Source organism: Grampus griseus (genome assembly GCF_964374135.1).
Source record: "Grampus griseus genome assembly, chromosome: 6".
Classification (NCBI taxonomy): domain Eukaryota; kingdom Metazoa; phylum Chordata; class Mammalia; order Artiodactyla; family Delphinidae; genus Grampus; species Grampus griseus.
The window spans coordinates 63,254,583-63,267,390 of NC_139000.1; the positions used below are offsets into that span (position 1 = coordinate 63,254,583).

The window sequence follows — 12,808 nt, forward strand, 5'->3', positions numbered from 1 at the left end:
CTCACCCTCATACCAGAGTCTGAGGGGAGGGGGGCGGGGAAGCGCTACTGATAATACCAGCTTTAACTACTGGAGTTTCCCTTTGAACAAATATTCAATTTAACCGGAGTTAATTTACCATAAAAGACATTCCCCTTGGCACGAATGCACTCCTGTCCTTGAACACACCTCTTTGAATGCCTGAACTCGTACAGAAGCCATTATTTCGAGGTCTCTTTAAAAATCAAGCGCCCATCTCTCTCTTTCTCTCCCTCCCTCTCTACTTCCCTCCCTCCTCACCACACCACCCCCAGTGAAATCCTGGCACCCAGAGAGCGCTTCGTTCAGCCAGAGATCTAGAACGAGCCGCTGTCCCCTAGCAAAAGAGGCCCAGTGCTGAGCCCTGGGCAAGTGTCTGCAGACAACGCTACCCCTCCTCCCTTATTAGTTTCCCTTACCAACAGAAACGGTTTCCTTTTGCCACCCAAACTAGGTCGCATCCTAAAGTTTCTCACAAGCTTAAAAAAGAAAAATGAAAAATTGACAACTCTTACACAGAAGAGGCCACAAAAGCTGCAGCAGCGCCAGGGGTGAAGAAGCAGCGACAGACCCAGGTAAGACCCCAGAGAAGTGAAGACGTCTGGGGCCTCCCAGGCCTATCACTGAGGGGTTCAAATCGCTCCCTGTTTGTAGGGCACTTATGGTTGGGCACAGTTGGATGAGCATGGAGGATGCTTGGTAGTTGGCGGTTTGGATCTGTTTCTGAGGAAAAGGAAAATAAGAAAGGAGTAATGGTGAGGAGGGGGAAACTAAAAGGGAGGAAAGAATGGGCAACAGAGACATCCGGAGTAGCTTATGGGGTGCTCATTTGATATGGCTTTGACTGTCCTCTCAGGCCTTGGAGCCATGGGCGGGATGGCTGACCCCCCCACCCCCGCCACCCCCAGAACACTACTTCTTGTACAGCTAATGCCCAGGCCACTGCAGGTCTTCCCAGGATGAACTCTAAGAGAGGCTTCTGGAAAGAGGAGCTGATGGATTGGGGTGTGTGGAAGGAACATCTGTCTTCTCTCAGCAGGACCCTTCACTATCTGTGGTTTGAGAAATGCCAGTCTTTTAAATTCCAGGTAGAAGAGCAGAGAGAAGGAAGTGAGAAAGTACATACGGTATTTTAGCCACTTTCCCTTTTACCCAGCATTTCTGTGCCATGGTAATTAAGAGTGGTTTTAAAGTATCTCTGAAAAGCTTCTGATACTATCAAAGTGGGCCAAACACTTTTTAGACTGGTACTTACCTCTCCTAAACTGCCTGTTTTCTTCTCTCTCTCACTCACTGAAAGAGTTAAAGCAAGTCAATTTCATTCACCCCAAAATCTGGCTGGAAGAAAGAAGTGAAAGGCTTCTGCAGCAACAGGAAAATCTGATATTTCAGAATCCCTAAAGACCTCCTCCCTAGACCACCTATTCCCTGCCACCTTATAGAGAGAAAAGTTTCTTTTCTGACAGATAGTTTATTAATTTCAAGAAGTGCTGGAGTGTCTGTGCTTCAGGTGACTGGATTTTTCAAAACTCAATTGTATATTTGAAAAAGTAAGCAGTATTACCCAATTGGAGCCTTTCATTGACCTCCAGAGAGGAGCTTAACATCTCAAGGGTCTTCTAATATTGATTTTCTTTTAACCTTCTCCCTTCTAAAGAAATTCAGTGACAGGTTGTGAATCCTGAGCAGTTTAAGGAAAGGTTCTTGGAGCTTAACAAAGCTGTCATTTTCAATACACGCGGATGACTTTTTTTTTTTTTTTAGCTCTTGCATGTGATTAGAGGGGAGGCTCAACAATTCCACACACCCTGGCTGCATGGCCAGTATCAATATTTTAAACTAAATACAAAAGAGACAGATGACCTCCTGACCCCCAGGAAACAGGCCTGCAAGACTGCAAGTATCCACTACACCATGCCCAGGGACCTTTTCTTCTTCCAAATGAACCATAAAAATCATACACGTGTAGCCTGTAAAACACAATTTTATATCCACAAGCAAGAACATCAAAAATCCACTCAACAATGCATATATAAACAACCAACAAGTACTGAAATTGTCTGCACTTGATGGGAATTGCAAAATCATGCCCAGCTCTCTCAGCCCTTAAACTACTACTGTCAAATTAGGGTAGTGATTTTTCCGTACTAGAAAATTCACAACCGGTTAGCTTCCCCAAGCCCCACTGCCAGCACTTTGCCTTTCACTGAAATGAATAAATAACCGTGGACTTTCTTCCCATCCTCTGGGAGCTGTTTGGTGTCCCCTGAGGACAAAACTAAATGAGAAAAATGACGCTGTTAATAATGTCGCTGCTGAAATGCCTGTACTCGACTGTTTAAAAAAAATACCATCCCACTAAGTGTGCCTACATTTCGGGCACATTAACAAGCCACCACTGAATCTGAACACAGACTGGCCAGCATTAAGATTAGCTGGTTTCCACTTCTGTACAGAAATGAGGCTAGTTCATCAACAGAGATTCCCAACTTCTGAAGACATTTGCTTTCCGGGATTACAATGTCAGCAGTTGCCCTGTAATTTTTGCATGATTTATTTTAAACTTTGAAAATCATGGTAATAATTGCCTTGCTTCACTCACAATACTTGAAAAGTTATAGGCACTTTCACGTACAGTCTTCTTTTGAGTTCTTTTGAGTCACATACAGTCTTGAGAGTTGTAGCTATTGTCCTTTTTCAAGATAGCTGACCTTTAAAGTAAAACTATACTATCATTTTATTTCTACATGTAAATTGGCTTCTGTTACCCATCTACATGTGCCTCTGTGACATGAAAACAGATGAGTTTTAAAGATCTGTTTAGAAAGCTTCATCCAGAATGGCTAAGTCGTCTTTACATTCTGCATTAAGTGTAGAAAGTGCGTTGCAAACCAACTCAAACTTTCTGCACCCCTTTCTCTAATTCTTTCCTTGAAAACTGCCTTTCTGTTTCAAAACCAAAACAATGCATAACAACAGGACTGTGCATTTTAACTTTCAAAATAAAATTTAGCCAACAATTGCATAATTACAAAGATAGAAGACAGTTGGGCCTATACAAAATATATATTGATATTTAAGTAAACTTTATCTCTGAAATATATCTGAAAAAATTTCACAATACACAGTAAGTTAATAAATTCCAAAGCAATAATATTGTCAAATTGTGTGATGTCACAAACTCTGAAAGCAAAGTTACAGATGTTCGTGACATTACATTCACCAATAATTATACTGCTGCTCAGTCTGACCATCTTAAAATTAAATGGATGCCTCTGTCTACTAAAGAATAAAAGGAATTTATTTTGGACATCAAACAATGAAACTGTCACCATTTATTGTATGAAACACTCAGCTAATCAATTTCCTATTAAAACAGCTTTCAACAATACTCAGCTTTAAAATTCATCAGGGCCAGTAAAAACCTTTTGCCAGTGCACAAGAATGCAGTCCCAACCACGGACGATAATTACCCTTCTAATACTTTTATTGCCCAAGCACTTTTTCCTGTGCTCCCCATCAGTTAGGCAGGAATCTGCAGTATAGTGTATCAGTGAGTTGGAGTGATTGACCTTTGCCCACATATGATTTAATAGGGACTTTTCAGCACTGGAGCTTTCTGCATCTCTCATACCATTAAATGAAAACATCAAACCTCAGATGTAAAACTGGAAACCACAACGTTTTGTGTTTCACAACTCTTTGCAGTTTTTACTTAGGCTGCCTAAAGGTCAGCTTCTTCGCCTCACAATGCTCTCCCCCATACAGTAAATATACTCAAAAGTCACACTAATTCTCATTTTGATTAAATCTTGAACTCCCCAGTCAGATACACACATTCATCCTGCTTATTTACATTTGCATTCTTTTCTAACCACATAAGCATGTGTGTATGACTTTCTGGATTTATTCCATTTTAGGGCTGATTTAAATATCTGTTCAAGTATGGGTTCACTAGTTAACTTTTTCCCGCCCGTTGGAAAGTTAAAATTACAAAGGATGGTGTTATAGGATCCTGTCAAAGAAAGTTAGAGTTAATCTTGTGTATTTTGGCGCCTTTTCCCTGCCAGCTACTGTACTTGGTTGGGGGAGCGGGTTGGAGATCTTGTCTGTCCCATCTCAAGTTCAACGGCAGTTCTACTAACTCCAGGAGAAGAAGGCCATGTTCACAGCACTAATAATAATTCCAATCACGCCACTTCGGCATTTTGTGTCAAAGTCGAAACTGGCTTCCCCGCCCCCTTCAACCTGAAAGCTGCCAAGTCCTCACACACTCCGCATTCAACCACAACTTAATGGATGGGATATTGTGCATTAAAATGTGTTCCAGACATACTGGCGAAGAGAGGACAAGGAAAAAGGGAGACAGACACACACACACAGTTAGGCAGAAGGGAAAAAATCCTAGAGCAAAAACAGCAGGGCAGGAAAAAAAATTATTAACAGGAGCAGGAAGAAATCCATCATAATCTTTTTTTTTTTTTAAGGGAGGGGGAGAGTGGGAGGAGGGCTAACAATTCTATCCTGCCACTTCAGGAACAAGGGGCTAGGGGTAACTAAACTTTAAAATGAAGATTGACTTTAAAAACTCCAGTACACCAGAGCTAAATAAAGACACTTTTAAGTGAGCATATGTAACAAATCTGTGCATATTCACCTTAAAGAGAAGAAAAATGCTCCAAAAAGAGAGAATGGGCTACAAGGTACAACTAAAGTATCATTTGTACAGTAATTTTTTCCATCATGGGGGAGAAGGGTGGGGAGTAGGGAGTTGAAGCAGGAAAAATGCTACATTTCACACTGTTTTGGACTCACAATGTCTCTATAAAAGTGTGACATATACACTAAAGTTGCCAAAGCTTAAAAAAAAAAAAAAGCATTAAGGCTGAAAATCCAACACTATGGCCCAACTTGTAAAGAAGAAATGACATTTAGGTAAAGTCTCTTTACAATGTACAAACAGTAAAAAATCTGTGTCTGGGGATGGAAGGGGATGCAAGGGACAAACAAGCAAATAAAGCCAGTCATTGCAAAGCCACATACCACCGCATTCTATTACGTTAAATAAAAGAGATGTTGAGTCTGTAAACAGAACTCTGGGCCGCTGACTTCACGTATCTGAGGTACAGATTTGTGGACTTTCTCAAGGGTTGTTTTGGTGTCGCTTATTGTATTTATTAATAGTTTTTATTTTAAAGCGCAATCCAGGAGTTAGTCTCTTACTTTTGTTTTTAATTATTATTTCTGCAATGCCACAGTTCTTGGCCCAAAGAAGAAAAGGCGGCAAAAGTCAAGTCTAAAAGCAGGCAGCCCCTCAGCCTGTCTGGGTATCCAGTTTTGCTTCCTCTCACTTGCAGAAGACTGTTTCTCGAGGTAGACTTGAAAGCCGTCCAGAGTGGGGGTGGGGTGTGTGTGTGTATGTGTGTGTGTGTGTGTGTGCGCGCGCGCGCGCGTGTTTGCTGGGTTTTATTGTTTTAGCAGGGCTGCTCTGGGGCTGCGGGCTGCCTCCCCGCCCGCGTCCGGGCTCCGAGCGGGCTAGGCAGATGCAGCCGGCGCGGAGGCAGGGTCGCGCGTTCGCCCTTCCCCGCCCTGGGATCGGCCGGGCCGGTGGCGAGGCTACCCCGGACCGCGGCCACCCGCGCACCCTTTCCGCGCCCCGCCCGCGCTCCGCCGCCGGCACCGCCGCCTCCCCGGCTTTCTCTTTCTCCGGCCCACCGCCCGCCCGGCCCCGCCCCGCCCCGCCCCGACCGGCCAGGCGCGCGGGAAGCGCGGCTCTTCGCTTCCGCCTGGCGGCGGGAAGGAAACCAAAAGGAGGAGCCGGGGGCGGGAGCGCGGCGATGCATATTCATCAGGGCGCCCGAGGCGGTGGAGGCGGGAGCGGGCCCGAGTGGGTGTGGCGGGCTGCCCGGCGCGGGGGCCCCTCGCGAGTGGCGGCTCAGCTCTTTGTGCCGCCCGGGCGGGGCCGGAGCGCGGCGAGGGAGTGCGGCGCCGCCTGCCTGCGGGGCTGCCGGGCTCCGCGCGCCTTTGTGCTACCGCGCTCGGGGGCCTCCCCGCGGGCGTGCGCGAGAGCTGAGCCGGGCGGAGCAGCCGCGGGAGACTCATCACCAAATGATAATAACGAGCACGGGATTGGTGCTCTTCCCTACTAGCCGCCACGTTTTCGGTCCCCTTCGCCAGGCCACGTTTGTTTGGGTGTAAAAGGAGTTCTGAAATGTACCTCACTGCGTAGCGTTATCATTTATAGGCATGCATGTGACTGTCAATAATTCAGGGGTAGGTGGAAGAAATAATCAGCCCCAAAGAAATATGCAACCCCTGGGTCCCCAAGAAGTAAACACTCTATATGAGATGTGGTAGCGGGCTCATGTTCATAAAGCGGTTTTGATTAATATTTTTTAAACTTAAATATATGTAGGTTTTTTGCTTAGTTTGCAAGTAATCCAGTCATTTGCATTTTAAGCATCTGTGGTGTGGTAACATAATGTTTAACGTTTAAACCAAGTTGTTATATAGCTCTGATTTAAAACTGAAGTATTAAATGTAAAAATATAGCACTCGCCCTAAATTTACTTAGTACTAACCCACATGTGTTTAGAAAAGATTTTATTACAGAGATCCTGACTAATTATGTAATTGCACAACAGGCAACAATAGCTTCAAATATCCTCTAAAAACCCTGTTCAATTATGTGATTACCAGTGGGACCGGAATAGCTCCCAATGAATTGTTCTTATCTTTCTACTAAATGTGAGCATGTCAGTGTTTTAATCCCAATTATATTTACCCTCAAAGTCCAAGAGAACTTAAACAACATTGTTCAGGTTCTTTGTTCCTACAACACGCATTATAAAACAAAGAAGACATTTTGGCCTCATTATCCAAAAATAAAAAGTTTTTTTCTCCTGTACCGGCGTGGGCACACACACATGTATACATGCATATATTACATACATATAATATGTACATATTATGTAGATGTTTGTGAATAGTATACATATCTCATTTCAACGATAAGTGCAAAACTGAGAATTGGATTGACCCAAGTGAGCTTTAGAAAATGCCGAACTTTAAAATGGGTTATTACCAGTTCCCAATTTCCCTTCAGAAAAAAAGTAACAAGTGTATATCTATATAGCTTTGGGAGGGAGATGAAGGATGGGGACACACACACACACACGTATGTATGTATCTCCACATTTAGCTATAACTTCCCAAGGAAAATTAATTTTTAACATCTATCTTGTTCCAAGTTAGGTAATTTTAACCACTCAGCTAGTATAGCTCTAATTCAGTATACCCAGGCAGTCAATTCAAGTGGGTAACAAACAGATCTGTTTCCATTCTAGGATTTCCTAATAGTAGTTTCATGGTTCAGTAAATCACATTTAGCACTAACGAATCAAATATAAAATATGAAAATTCAATATGGCTAAACTAAAATATATTATTTAGGGTGGTGGAGGGAGTGTTTAAGTGAGCAATGTTATCAAATTCTAAGACTTTTACAAGTGTGCCTCAGAAAGCTTCTTCTCATAATTATTTGAAGTCCATAGCAGAGTTACCAATCCTTCCCAACATCTATTTCATGCAAAGGAGAAATGACATTACAGAGAGAATCCAGTTTTCTTTAGGAAATATCCTAAGACACGAAATGGGAAAAGGAACAGGAAAGGGGAAAGGGAAGGATTTCCTGTGCTTCTGGTGATGACTTGAATGAATCTAGATTTAGTGTCACCTGTCAAAGAATTTCTTCCTAAGTATATTACTTAGTAATAGAATGTACCATTGTATCTTATGTTCAGCGTTTCATAGATTATCTTTTTTTATTTGAGTGTCATTTGTTTCTTTTGACATGTGAAGCTTACAAGAGTACTCATTCGTATGTATACCGATCACTCTTCTGTCAAATACGTACACAGATTATAATTAAATGATATCCAAATTTTATAAAATAAGGAGATTAATTTTCAACACGTCCTATAGAAATCGGTCTCACTAATTTGTAGTCACCTCAGCGGGTTGTTGCTCCTAAATCTTTTAATTGGCTAATGATCATGGTCTTCTAGTCTACAACACTGGTTGATTTTCCAGTTTTCACATTTTTTGACATAAATAAATATGTAGAAATTCAATTCAGGAGTGTTTTAAAATAGATGCTTCTATTAAAATTATCTTGGTTAGAAGCCTTTCTTAATGTACTTAAATTTCAGTATCTTTTTATATTCAACTTTTTATAAATTATAACTAATTATTCGTTTTAAAAAAATAAGGAGTATCTAACGTTACTTAGGCATTTTGGCCTTCTGATACATCTAACTGAAGTGATTCCAGTAGAAAAGCTAATTTTTTTCTGCCTTTAGTTACAGGCACAATTCATTCCTTAGAACTAGAAGATTCTCCACTACACTGAAACTTTAGATTTTTTGTTTTTTTCCTAAAGCCAATTAACTGGTAAAGCAGTTTCTCTGTTTTTTTTCAAATTAAGAATTTTTTAGTGTACAAGCAACATCTGCGTGTGTTTATCTTTGAGAATAATCACAATATATTTCTAAAAGGCATGCAGTATTACAATGCTTTATGTAATAATTAAGTAATTCCTCTACCCCATCTCAACCAGTAATTTTCAGTCATTACCCCGAAGGTTTTTATTTTGTCTTATTTCTCTATTTCTCAAAAATATAGGAGGTGTGTTTTTATTTCTATTATTTTTATGATTAAAGGGTACACACTAATTTATTAAATTATTTTATTTAGTCCATTATTGTACTAGCATTTGTGCAAACAGTGTACGTAATAAACATGGAATATTTAGAACTCAATACTAAATAAAACACAATACCATCTTTTAAAACAATTGAATGATTACATTTTAGAATTAAAACTATGTAAGATATAAACCTGTGTAAACATTCGTATTAAATATTACCCCTGGGAAATAGTTTCAATTATTTCTTAATTATTTTAAAAATATTTAGAGAGGCTTAAATTAGGACATTTATTGTATAAAGTGCCAACTTCTGGCATTTTGTTGGCATTCCATAGCTGAGAGCTGTCTCCATACAAGTTTTATTGAGGAGAGGAGAATGGATATCTAGAATATTGTTGTGTAAGAGGGATACCCAAGTATAAATAACAACCTCTGGTGACTATTTTTATTGGTTACAGCCGTCTTTAGCTATAATCCGTTATGCCTCTTCTTTAGACATTGACTGGGAAAATAAACAGTGTCTTTGCCACGAGACATAGTTGCTCATCACACAGAATTATATTTGTGGAAAAGACTTCAAGAGATTACCAGATAAGCCCTTGCAATGGGGTCAAAACTCCACACTGCCCAGGACAGGCACACCAGGTCACTTTCTAACCATTGAGAGTATGGGTACAAAAATAAATATACACATGCAGTGTTCCTTCTTTCACTAACTGCACGCTGCACCTGTGCACACATATATCTGATGACATCTGCTAACATAATAAATATCAAGTGGCCTGTAGTGTCATCAAAAATCTGAGGTGGTGGTATGGCTCACAGCCTCCTCAGCCCCAGGCTATGGTCTTGGTAAATTTCACAGGCTAAATAGAGACAGACTCAGACTCATTCTGTACATGAACCAGAGGTTTTCAAGGGCAGGTTAAGGTGGTTTACCCAAGGGGAAAAAAACAAGCCTCTAGTTATGACTCAGTGTGTGAAAAATCTGTTCTCTGATTCAATGGTGATAAATCAAGGATATCTCCCAGCTTCAAAAAAAGATCATTTTTATCTCAATTGTTATGAATTCTCAATTTCAAGGTTAAATTCTCAACCTTTCTTAGCCGGCATATGTTTTTAAGACTTAGTTTAAAAAAAAAGACACAAAAAACTATGAGCAATTAAATCTTCATAACTTGCTTACTTTTATATAACCTTCAAATTTTAACCATCAAAATATCCATGAAAAGAAAACAATAAGTTTGAATGAAGTTAAGCTGCAATGATGATTAAATTGAGCAAAGAAAAAGCAAGTGTTTTCTCAAAAACTTTTCAGGATATTTTGTGCCATATGTAAGGTTTCTGAAACAACAGAATCACTAAGGTATTTTTTTAACCATTTTCAAAAAACAGAAGCATCTGGCAATCCAGAAATCAGTGAGGCAACAGGATGCAAGAAAGCGCTAGACAGTCTACTGATCCTTCACTACAGTGCTGGCAAAGGACCATCCTGCTTTTTGCTCAGTGGGCCATTTTCAATGAGAAAGTGAAACTCAAGTCCCCTACATCCACATCCTGGGGCTGACTGTCCTCAGTGTCAAAGATTCTTCTTGACATATCTAGATCATGGTGGTATTATTTTAATTTGCCCACTACTAAGGAAGATCAATAACCACATTTTTGTGGATATATTCCCCAACTAAGAAGGCCTAGATGCAGTCCAAGGAGTAGAGGAAAAATGCACTCTTTCTACAAACATGCATCACATGTTTAGTAACGGGGCTGGACACTACGCTGCAAGGATGGGTAGATTTTTAAGAATTTCTGCATTTATGATAAAAAGGCCTTCCATTCCTTTGTGCTAATATTCTCCTCTAAATTTGTTTATAAGAAAGTAACCTTCCCAAGGTATCTTGGAAGCCTTCAGATAAATACATTAAATAACAACGTTCGGTTTTCTGCTCACTTTACGGGTAGTTGATGTGGATTTATAGAATGAAACCAGTGTTGATAGAAAGCAAAGGAAAATGTAATTACGGACAATAAGTTACCCTTCCCACCCCACCACCCAGAAAAAGCAAAAAAAAAAACAAAAAAAGCCTTCTATAATATATTCAGAAGCCAAACTAACAAAGTTGGGAAACTTTTGATACCACTATACTTCATGAGGTGGGACGTATTTTTATAAATGACGGGGCGACGGGGAGAAAGCACAGTGTGAAGTGGGAAATTTCAGGCACAAAGAGTTTACCTATGTGCAACTAATACTGCCTGCTTTTTAACAAATTATTGTTTAAGCATGGTTGACAAGCAAATACAGAGGTCAGGACAGAAATAGAAGTTTCCAGAACATACCTAATATCCCTCTCCCTTTTTCTCCTCATGTCTGCTACCATTCTGAGCTGCCCTTAATATTTCTTTTATCTTTTTCTTTTCTGTTATACAAACAACAAAAAAAAGAGCAGAGATATTTTAAGTGAAAATTAACAAATATAAAGGACATCCACCTACAGTCCCATCACCTATACATTTGTTTTGTTTGCACATATTCCAATCCAGTATTTACTTACACACACATAAACTATTTGCATGGTTAAAATCTTAAGGTGGATAGAATTTTGTTTTGTACATTTCCACTTATTTACATTATTGACATTAGTGAAAGGACACAAAATTTAAAATGTTAGAACTAGAAGAGACTTTGGGACTGCTAGACAAGAGATAAAGAAACAAAACTGGCAACATCCTGTGTATTGCCCTGTCATATTTTGAATGTTGGATTTCACTGTCAACATGTTAAAATTGGGATATTTTACTTGAAAATCCAGATATCCTGCTGCTTTTGAAAAAGTGGGAGGGGAGACACTTTGGGGACGAGTGTTGCACACAGGCTGGAGGAGAGCAGCTGCTGCCCCTGTTAGATGGGGCTTGGTCTCCACAGTCCCGATTACTCCCTGTCCCATTACACCGGTTACCAACTCGCCTCTTCTTTCCCCGAGTTTACAACCCTGATCTACGCCAAATGCTCTTCTTGTAGATGAAAACGGGAAAACAAGTTTCAGAGGGGTAAAGTGACTTACTTAGGGCTACTAAGCTAAATGTTAGCATTGCCCACATTGTAAAAGAGGCTGACTCTTTTACAAGACTCTAAACAAGCACCACGTGTATTCACGTTTATTTCCGAGCGTGTGGGGAAGTGAGGTTCTGGGAGCCAGTCCGATAACCTCACTAGAACTGCCTTGACCACAACCTCCTTCACAGACTGAAATGTCCCAGGTTAGCCACCCACGACCTTTTTGCTCCAGGTCATAATTAACATTTGATGTCCATAAGCCAGACACCTATACGCCCATAAATCCTGGCCGTGCTCACAGTGACTCCTTTCTCTCATTAAAAACAAAATATCAGAATGCAAGTGAAGGAAGCTCATCACTTTATGGAGATAACATCCGATCTGCTGCTGTGGATAAAGGAACTACCTAATTAAAAAGTAAAATAAAAAACTTTATGATATTCTTATCAGACCTACCTCATAGAGGCGTGATGATCTACCAACACCCTAGCAGACAACCACTGTCCTAGAAAATATAAAACTCCCATATCTGTACAGAGACTGTATTTTCGGAATGTTAAACCAGGACACATGGTGCCAACAAGAATCTTTTTTAAATGAATTTAAGATTTTGGGAAAGTTGTACAAAAGTTTTAAAAAATGATTCATTGTTAGCTGTGGTTTAATAAATGGGCTTTATGACAAATGATAAAAATGTAGACCATCTAAGAATGCCTGGTCTCTATATCTATGTGGGCAATTCTTAGAAATTTGCCTAGAAAGTGGGACTTGATGTCAGTAACCACTGTGTTGGATTGCCATTAAGTGTCCCATGCAGTTTGCACTTGCTTGTAGTGCTTTGTTCTCCAGACGGAACACCTACTCTCTAGGTTCTGTTCCCAAATGGAGAAGGACCTGAGAACACACAGACCACGTCATGGAGTCAACACAGTAAATAATTGAGAAGCTCCTGCATTATGTACTCGTTGAGTCTACAGTTACTCTCTTGGCAGGCACAGAAGTGGTCCATATTCAATCAGGCTCTAGGC

The 12,808-nt window shown here is 40.4% G+C and overlaps 1 long non-coding RNA gene across 1 annotated transcript in view; it reads left to right on the top strand.

Annotated features, from left to right (window-relative positions):
* Positions 1-205: 205 nt before the first annotated feature.
* Positions 206-12,808, top strand: part of LOC309824299 — a 58,655-nt gene continuing 46,052 nt past the window's right edge. Inside the window, exon 1 of the long non-coding RNA XR_014296906.1 lies at positions 206-593. This is a non-coding gene — a long non-coding RNA (uncharacterized lncRNA). The remainder of the gene's footprint in view (positions 594-12,808) is intronic.